We start from the raw sequence: 10,189 nt of genomic DNA, 5'->3' as shown, positions 1-10,189 counted from the left end.
GCGAATAGTAAATGAGTAAGTGATGAAATCAGCTAGTGAAAGAATGGGTGAGGAAATGGAGACGAGATAAAAAGATGAAACAACAAGCTTACTTATGGAACATTTGACGTGTGCCAGGTGCTGTGCTAGACTCTCGTGGATCTTATTGTCTAGTGGAGAAACCAGATATTATGTGCCAAGAAAAGGGAAGTGGACCAGATGCCTTGGGAACTTACAAGTGGACCTCACTTATGTGGGAGACCTGAAGGCTTTTAATATTTGAGCTGAAATCTGAAGTGGTGGAGCTGTAGGTGTTAGCCAGGGCAGAAGGCTGGAGAAAGGGGTGCCCAAATGTAGAAGGCCCAGACCTAACCTAGGAGCCTGGCTCTTTGAAAAAGCTCAAAGGAACTGAGGGATGGTGGAATGGAGTCGGGAAGGGAGTACCATGCATGCAGGCGAGCTGTGGTCTAGGTGTGGGGCGGGATAGGGTGGGGGGATTAGGGAGGTCAGCCAGCAGTCAGATTGCTGGGTTGAGGCGGGCTGTGTTTTTGATGATTGCCCCAGCTTGTCCTCTACGTAGCCAGCCCCACCCAGAATAGGCAAACCGTTAGGGACGGTGGGCAGCTCTGCTAAGTCTGCTTTGGGAGTCTAGGCCACAGTTCTAGCAAGTTAGGGGTTGGTTGGAAGTGGGGTGACTCATAAGGAAGCTCCTCCTTCCCTTTTTCTACTTAAGGTGGGAGAGGTTCCTCATTTATGGACTTCCTACCATGCACTTGGCACAGTGCTAGGTGCTGTGGATGCCCCAAGGACTAAGATATGCAGCTCTTGCCAGGGTGGAGCTCTGCCCAGCAGGGGCTGGCCTACTAATGGAGTCATTGGAATAAAGGGTGATGAATATTTTGTTGTGTAGGGTGGGGCTGGAAAAGTGGGCTGGGCGTGGTCATGGAGGTCCCTGTAAGTCACACAGGGCCTCATTTGAAAGATAGTGGGGATCCATGGAGAAATTTTAACAAGTGAGGCATTGCCTTTTCTCTCTCTTAGGAACACTGCAGAGAGTGTAACGGTCAGCTCTTTGAGAGAAAGGGGCAGTGGCATTGAGGAACGTCTAGACCAGACATGGCTCTGAGTCCAAGGGCCAGTGTGGCCCTCGATGAAGAACCAAAGATGACACCGAGTCTCAACTCCACCGGGGCCCTAGTTTAGGCTCTGGCACCATCTCTGGGCCAAACCCAGATACAGACCTTGTTCCTATCTTGAATCCACCCGTGAATCCTGGCTTGGCTCTTCTTCCAGACCTTAATCTAATTCCGAGTCCTGTCTCTGAGCCAGCCCCTGGCCTGGTGTCTGATAACAGCCCCAGGCCTGTTGACAGTGAGGCCATGGCTCCAGCCTCCCTCCAGATCACCACTTCCCACTCTGGTGAAGCTCTGGGCCTGGATAGGAATCACATCTCAAGGCCCAGCTCACAGGGGCCCCCGTGTTCAGCCTCAAACCTTGTTCTGAGCCCTGGCTCTACTGAGGCCCAGTGTCTGAGCTGGAACAACTCCTCGGGGCTGAATTCTGAGGAGGCCTTCAACTGCCACTCAAGCACAATTTTTGATTTGGGTCAGAGTAACTCCAATCTTCCCAGGCCTGAATCAGATCCACTTATAAGGTCCTATTCAAGAGAAGCCCTAGCTCTGGGCTCATGTATCTCCAGGCCAAGCTCAAAAGGCCTCCTTACTCAAGCCTCAAACTGTTCTCTGGATACCAGCTCCAATGACCTGCTCAGTGTGGGCTCAAGAGCTACCTCCAAGCTGGACCTGAATGTGGCTCCAGGTTCCTGTGGGACCCCAATCCCAAACACCAACGAGACCATCACTTTGGTTTCACATAACACCTCAGGGTCTGTTTTGAAAGGAGCCTTTGGTACAGCCTGGAACGCGAGTTCCAAGGGAACCATCAATGTGGCTTCAAATAGCAATGTGAAGTCTGATTTGAACATGACCGTCACTCAGGCCTCATGCTTGGCCCTGAGTCCTGGCTCCAATGATGATATTAGCCTGCACTCCAGCACCTATGGACCCAATTCCGCCTTTTCTCCACCCTCATACATGACCTTGATACTAGGCTCCAAGGAGACTCTGAGTCTGGGCTCCAGCGAGACTCTGAATCTGGGCTCCAGCCTCATCTTCAGGGACATGTCCACGCTGACACTGAGCAGCCAGCACGATTATTCTGAGGACAACACCATCCACACTGTGCCCCTGGAGGAAGATCAGCAGAGCTTGAGCAAGATGGCTGGTGCTGAGGTGGGCCAGTTCCCACTGTTGTTCCCCACCCACAACACCACAGACAAGGACACCAGAGCCTTCCAAAGTGTCCCTGAACGTGAGTGTGGCAGGGGTGACAGCCCTAGAGAGGGCACTGTCCTGGAAGAAACTTGTATTTAGACTTGTGGGGCAGGGAGGGGAGAGGAGAGGGGAAGAAAGGGAACATCAATCAGTGGATAACATGCAATATATTAATTATGCACAAGAGATTCAGTGCTCAGCCTCTGCTTGTTGAGGGATTTGGGACAAGCTACTTAATCTCTCTGAACTTCAGTCTCCTTAACTCTAACATCATCCATATGATAATACCTTTATTATGTCCAGATTACAAGTCAACTAACTATACCTTCCTTTCAAAATGTATGCCTCTTTCTTTTTTGATAAATTTCAGACCTGGCTCTCCAGATCAATGGAGGAGGCAGGCTCTAGGCTCAGCTCACCTCTATTATAGAGCGTTTGAGGTTCCCCACCTGAGCAAGGCCTTGGGGTCCTATCTGGAACCTTCACTCACTTCTGATATACAGGTGTTTTGGAAATGAATCTCCTGTTTTTGATGTTGTAAGGATCTCTCAATTATTTAGATCTCTAAATATTTATGTTTGTTCGTGGACCAATACTATATTGCAATTAAAAAATTACCATGGCTTTGCAAATATGTATTCGTATCTGGTAGGGTAAGAATCTCTTTAAAATGTCTCAAAATTATTCTGAGGGTAACAGCATCCAAACCATGCTCTGATGTCTATTAGCAAGCCCTCATTCTTCCATATACATTTTATTATACTTTTTAAAAGATTTTATTTATTTATTTTGAGAGAGAAAGGAAGGGAGGGAGAAAGAGAGGGAGAGAAACATCAATGTGTGGTTACCTCTCTCATGCCCCCAAACGGGAACCTGGTGTGCAACCCAGGCATGTACTCTGACTGGAATCAAACTGGCGACCTTTTGGTTTGCAGGCCGACGCTCTATCCACTGAGCCACACCGGGCAGGGTCCATATATATTTTAGAATATGTTTGTCTAGGTCTTCAGAAAAATCTTGCTGGCATTTGTATTGGAATGCTATTAATTTATCCATCTATTGAAGTTTTCCTTTATATAGGATATAGCTTTTACTAGAACTGAAAAATTCTCCCTCAAGATCTATTGTATTTTTCGATAGGTTAATTCCTATGTACTTTATAGTTTTTATTGCTTGCATGAATCATATCTTATTTTTTAATACAATTCCTCTTTTGTACTGATGATGCTTGATGGTATAGAGAAATTTTGTTTCTGTATGTTGAACTTTTTAAAATACAACTTTATTGAGTTATAATTTAGATATCATAAAATTTCCCCACTTTAAGTGTATAATTTAATGGTACTAAAATACACACAGAATTGTGCAACTATCACCACAATCAACTGTAGAACGTTTTCATCAACACCCCCCACCCCCCAAGAAACCCCCAAACCTCTTAGATATCATCCCAAACCCATTGTCCCCCAGTTCTAGGCAACCACTAATCTACTCTCTGTATAAATTTACCTGTTTTGGACTTTTCATATAAATATGTGGTCCTTTGTGATCGAAACACAGTAACCCCACTTAATTCCTTCCCCCTAATTTATATGCTGTCCTGGTAATGCATATTCATTATTTTCTTAATCCTATAACATCATTATTATTTTATGTAGTTAATGTTCTTATAGTTACCCAAATATTAATCTTTCTTTTATTTCATTGCTTATTGCATCTCAGACCTTCCATCTGACATTGATTTCCTATGGCTTGAAGAGCATACTTTAGAATTTCCTTTAGTGAATTCTGCTGATGGTAAACTTTTATCATTTTTTGTCTGAAAAAGATTGCCTCTAGTTCTCTTTCATTCCTTTAAAACATGTTAAAACAATGAAAACTTGAAGAAAAATTGAAAGCACAGTATAAAATTTTTTGTCTGTGAATAATTTGATTAAATGGCCAAGTGATGTCCCACATCCCTGAATTTTGTTTTTTATTTCTTACAAAAAAGAACAAAGGTTAACCATCAAAATCATGAAATCAATGTCAATACACTGTTACCATCTAATTCGCAGACCCCATTCAAATGTCACTGATTGTCCCGGTAATTTTTTCTGGAAGAAAAAGATCCAGTGCAGAATAACTCACTGCACTTTTTTGTCTAGTTTGTTTTGTTTCCTCAGTCCTCACCTCAGCCTTTCCTTGACTTTCATGTTCTTTTTTTCTTTCTGAACATGTGCTTCAATGAGCTGTCAGGCCAAGGGGGCAGCAGCTGAGCAGAGCTCAGGGCCTAGAGGGGAGTCACGCACGGCTCCCTTTTGTCACCTCAGGAAGCCTATTTTTTTCCTTTCAACCCTGAGAAAGTGTCAGAGGCTTGGCTAGCAGTCTTGTGGATGGTTTTCTGGGTGTACTTGGCCACCCCGCCCATGGCTGCAGCCTGGGCTACCCCTTCCACTTGTGCTTCAGGTCCTGCAAGCCCTTGCTGGCTATGGCTGCAGGGGGCCTCTGAGGAGTCAAGGGTAGCTGAAGCCACATTGGATCTCCGGACTTTCATGTTCTTGATACATTTGAAGATTACAGGCCAGCTGTTTTGTAAGTTGTACCCAGGTTTGGGTTTGTCTGATGCTTCCCCATGATCACCTCCGTGTCATGCGCCTTTGGCAGGAAGAGCATGGAAGGGGAGCTAGCCTTTTCTCATGGCGTCCCACCTGGTGGTGTGTGATTTTGGCTTGTTCCGTCACTGATGATGCTCACTTTGGTCACATGAGTGAGATGGTTGCTGCCAAGTTCACCACTGTGAAGTCACTATTTACCCCTTCGTAATAAATATTGTGTGAGGAGGTTATCTGAAACTGTGTAAATACCCCATTCCTCATCAAACTTTCTACTTATTCATTTACTTGTTTATATTAGTATGGAGTTGTGGCTTCCTAGTTTATTCAATGGACTGTATCATGTGTTGCTGCCATTATTTATTGTGATACCGAAACTTTCCCCAGTTTGACCAGTGGACTCCTCTTCAAGCAAGCTTTTGTGCCCTTTGACATAGCCTCATTGTTGCTTGAGTTCTCTTGTTCTCCGTTTCAAGATGTCTCTTGTCTTCTAGCTCATCTTCTATTTTTTGCCCAAGTCCTAGAATCAGCCCAAGGAGCCTTGTTCCTTTTAGTGGAGAATGGTACTTAGAAGCCAAGGTCTTGGTGCTGGCTGTATTTACTACTATTGGGATGTCTCTGCTTCTTTCTCTTGGCTTAATGCTCCAGCAGCCTCTGGTGGCCAAGAGGGCCCTGAAGTTCTAGGCTCTCATAGGTCCTCAGAAGGAGAAGACACACTTTCTTAAATAAAGAGCTCTATTGCCCTGCTCACCCAAGAGCCCATCCCTGGACCAGTCACTGTGGCGGTGGGCACAGGGCTCTTTTTATTGGCCAAGCTTGGGTTGCAGACCCGCGCCTATTTGAAGAGGGGGATAGGTGGGGCTTCAAGGGTTCAGCTTCATCTAACTATATGGAATGGGTAACCCACAGGGAAGGCAGGAATTCTTTTACCAAAGGAAAGATGAGCAAACCTGGGGCTGACAAAATAGCAAGTATCTACTACTATAACAAATGAGAGTTTCATTATAAATTGTGATAATGGTTGAAAAAAGAGAGTAAGCTGATGCACAAGAGGATCACAGTGGGACCCCCATTAACCCAAAGGTCAGGGGAGGCCTCTTTGAGGAGAGGCAGGCAAGCTTAGACCTGAAGGACAGGTGTGGGACCTGGGCAAGGGGACGTGGCAGTGAATTGGTCCAGGTAGAGGAAACTGCCTTGTGCAAAGGCCCTGAGCCTGGAAGCTTGTCTGGCCAGTGTGGCCAGAGCATGGTGAGTGAGGGAGAGCAGCGACAGTAAGGCTGGGGGTGGGGTCAGGGAGGCTGACCTGGCAGGGCCTTGAAGGCGCTGACAAGGATGCTGACTTTATGCTCAGTGAACTGGGGTGCCATTGAAGGGTCAGGGTAGGGGGAGCCCAGTCTGGCTGCCGGGAGAGTAAGGATTAGAGAAGCCCAGTTGGGGAGGAGAGAAGGGACTGTGGGTCCCTAGGTATATTATATCTTTCTACTCCTTTCTTCCCTCATCGAAACAACGACATGCAGAAGCCTTTGATGACGTGGACTCATGCCTGGTGAACGTGCCGGGGAAGAAAGAGGATGGCAACAAAATGACTCTGGTATGCATCCTGCCCAACAAACAGCTGACTTCCTGGGATGCCCCCCAGCCCCCACTCCCCAGCCCCAGCCATCCCTGTTTCTCTGCCCAGCTCCTCTTTTCTCCATGGTGTTCATCACCATCCGATGCACAAGAAGCTTTCCATCTTTTATCGGTCTCTCTCGCTATATGTATCTCCTATGCACTGGGCATTTTCATCTGTCTTATTCCCAGCTGTATTCCCAGCATCTACTGTGGTGCCTGGCATATCAGAGGTGCTCAGTAAGTTTTCTAAACAACGAAATGAATTGTGAGAGGGTCTGTACTGGAGACAGAAAGGCTGGAAATGGCCTGTTTCAGGACATAGGCCTGACGCAGGTCTTGGCCACGCACCAGGCCTCGGGAGGCCAGAGAAAGCCAGTGTCTGCAGGACTTGTTGAGGGCCAGTTGGGGCAGACGGGACAGGCTGGTGGACACGAATATGACACACAGAATGTGGACAAGGCTGGCTGATGGACAGAGTCTGGAGGTAGGGGATAAGGACTTATAGGGGGGAGGCCCTGCCCTGCCCTCAGGCTGATTCAGAGTCCAGCTCAATGCAGCATGTGGGTGGGGGTGGGGAGAAGGTGACAGAACTATGAAGAGGTGTTGCATTTGGGAAGCATCTGTCTTTACCCCACGGCATTGTTCCAGTTGTCCACCTTGCTCTTGCCACACTAGCCTTCTTCTGTTCCATACCAAACTCATTCTTACCTCAGGGCCTTTGCATTTGTTATTCTGTCAGGAAGGTTCTTCCTATAAGATAGGCCTAAATAAAACTGAAGTGAGGTCTGTGTTACATAATGTATGCACAGCACTGAGCACGGTCCCTGCACAGAAAGACTTTGTTACTGCAATCACTCGGCAAATTTAGGTGAGCCCTTGCTATGTGCCAGGCACTGTTTCAGGCACTAGAGATACACTAGTGAAATGACATTCTACTTTGGAGAGACAGACAGACCCTCCTTCTTGTTTTTCACATGGCTACCTCTTTCTTGTCATTCAGGACTCAGTCTAAATATTATCTCCCCTGAGAGGCCTTCCTGGACAGTGTTCTAAGTGAGCCATCCCCCTCCCATCACTTTAGTAGCCAAAGTCATTAATCGCTGTTTAACAAACTGCCTCAACACTTAGTGGTTTAAAAGTTCACTCTGACAGCCAGGGAAGTAAGGATGGAAAGGGCCCAATTTCTCATGATTCTAAAGTGTGACTGGGCTCAGCGGGTGGTTCTTCTGCTCTGTGTGGTGTAGACAGAGATCACTGGGGGAGGGGGCCTGGAACATCCAAGATGACCCCATCTTCCCAAGTCTCTGTGTACCTGACGTTGCCATTCCATGGCAGCTGGGTTCCAGAGGGGAAGGGCTGCCAGTTCCTTTAAGGGTTAGGCCAGCAACTGCACAGCAGCACTTGCATGGCCTTCTGTTGGTCCAAACGAGTGGTGGGATGAGCCCAGAGCCGTCTTGATAGGCAGAGTAAGAAAGAACTTGTGGGATCTTGAACCCACCACACTGTTCATCTGATTACCTTGTTTTGCTTTCTTTACTATATGAAGTCATTTTATTCATTATTTTATTTATTTCATGTTTTTTTCTCCTCCTTCTGCCCTAAGATAAGGAGAATGAATAGATGAATTGGACCTTAGTAAATGTGTTGCCTCTCTCAGGTAGCAGAATGCCTTAATCTGATTAGGACGTGTCCTCAAGAAGGGTAGATAGCAGAAGGCCCATAGGAGGTATTACATATGGTGAGATTTCAGCTTGAGGTGTGGGGGACCCTTTCTGTCCCCGCAGCCGCTGCTTCTCCCTTAGTTGACTGGCAAAGGGGGAGAATTCTGCAGCCCCTGATATCTGTCCTCTTCCAAACGCTGGACTTCAAGGATTATCCACACACCCCTGCGGTCACCTTCTCAAGGCTCACCCACTCCCCAGATGTTCCCTTTGTGGTTTCTCATTTCTCTTGAGCAACGCTGGGGCTGGCAGCTGGGGAGGAGCAAGCTGACATGCCTGCAGGCGGCGGGTGGCTGATGCAGGGGTAGGGACAGCCCCTGAAAGCTGGGTTCAGTGCGGCTCTCACCCTGTGGCTTTGCCCTCTGCTGCCCCCGAGGCTGTGAATGTCATCACCCTCCAGAATAGCCAGCATGTGCTGGAAGGTGAAGGAGAGAAGAAGACTATGGTGAAGAAGATGATGGTGCGAGAGCCACGTCTGGTCTGTGGCATTGGGGTGGGAGGAGCGGAAGTCCTGAGTCTACCCACTGATGAGACAGGGAGCTAGGCAGGGAGAGGAGAGACGAGGAGGCAGGGCACTTGGCCTTGAGTCTCAGCTCCACCTCTAGCTGTTCTCTGCCTGTCTAGAGGGAGCCCAGGCAAGTCATGTCCCTTCTCTGAGCCTCACTCTGCTCACCTGTGACAATGCCTGTGTCACTGCTTGGCGGGGGAGAACACAATCCAATGGTTTACTGTAGAGCATTGTGTACCTGGGAGCAGTTTTATTACTTAATACCAAAAGTTAGTTCTGGTGGGGAATTTTCTTATCATTTTGCTAAATACAGTCATTTCTCAGTTATCCACCAGCATGTGCTGGGTGGGGATAAGCAGAGAAGTTTCCAAAATCATACTTAGCTTTGAGTCCCTTAGAGAGGGAAAATATCCCTGCCCTTGATACCTTCATTTAACTAATATTAATTGAGCACCTATTGTCTGTAGGTAGTAAATCAAAAGTGAGAAGTAATTAGAAGGACATTTTAAAAGGAATTCAACTGGATTTCTCTCAAGGGCCCTTTGTGGTGTTTTTGCTTTGGGCTAGTAAGTTTGTAGAGCAGTTTCTACTGAAGTTCTCCATGATTCAACTGCATTTTCTGCTTCATATGGTCTTGGGTCAGTTGCTTCCTTTCTTAAGTGATCAAATTTGAAACAGATTCTATTTTTTGGATCCAAAAACTTTCCATTTCCCACATCACCATGTTCTGTTATCAATACCTGATCTTCAGAACCTTCAATTTTTACTGGAGTAAACTGGTCCAAGTTATATTGTGCAAATGCATGGGCTGCTCCTTCTCTGAGAAGATTATCATTATTAAGCAGTAACTGAACATCGTTAAACACCTCATTAAATTCTCCAGGAGGGGCATGAATGATGAATTTTGCTGCGATACGTACCTTCTCCTCATCAGACAACTGCTCCTCCAGGTCCGCCATTTCCCTTCGGCGACAAACCGCGGTGGCAACGGCGGCCCTGCGCGCGGCGCGCCCCCTCTTGAGGGTTTCAAAGGCTGGGAGATTTGGGGGAGCTCTAGGGGAGATCTCAATAGCATGTTCATTAGCTTTCTGCTGAGGAGCCAAAATGAGATTTATTTCCCTGACTTCATCTGTCCTTGGGTGTGGTTGGCACTAATTGGATTTCTGTTATCTATGTCAGTGAGTAGGGTGATTTAAGTTATTTATCCTCTGGTTAGGAAACAAAGGATTTCACGATTTACCAGATGGTTGTAAACTGCTTGGTCATTTAACTATCTCAGTTTGCCTGTTCCACTTGTCCTGGTCTACAAGCCTGTGTCAGAAGAACACTTAACTGCTTTTCACTGGTGCGTTGGCATGAGCAAGGGCCCCATTGGCTGGGAACTCCTGTGTCATCATGTCGACCTCACAAAGACTGTAGCACTGGCCTGGGCTTGGGGGA

At 46.9% G+C, this 10,189-nt stretch overlaps 1 pseudogene; it reads left to right on the top strand.

The window, feature by feature from the left end:
• The first annotated feature begins 1,095 nt into the window (after positions 1-1,095).
• The window catches only part of LOC150015984 (maestro heat-like repeat-containing protein family member 7), a 52,059-nt pseudogene continuing 42,965 nt past the window's right edge, over positions 1,096-10,189 (top strand).

Source organism: Furipterus horrens, unplaced genomic scaffold, assembly GCF_987537825.1.
Source record: "Furipterus horrens unplaced genomic scaffold, mFurHor1.1.pri manual_scaffold_3, whole genome shotgun sequence".
Classification (NCBI taxonomy): domain Eukaryota; kingdom Metazoa; phylum Chordata; class Mammalia; order Chiroptera; family Furipteridae; genus Furipterus; species Furipterus horrens.
Note: the sequence above shows the minus strand (reverse complement) of the source record. Positions and strands in the feature narration are given on the sequence as shown.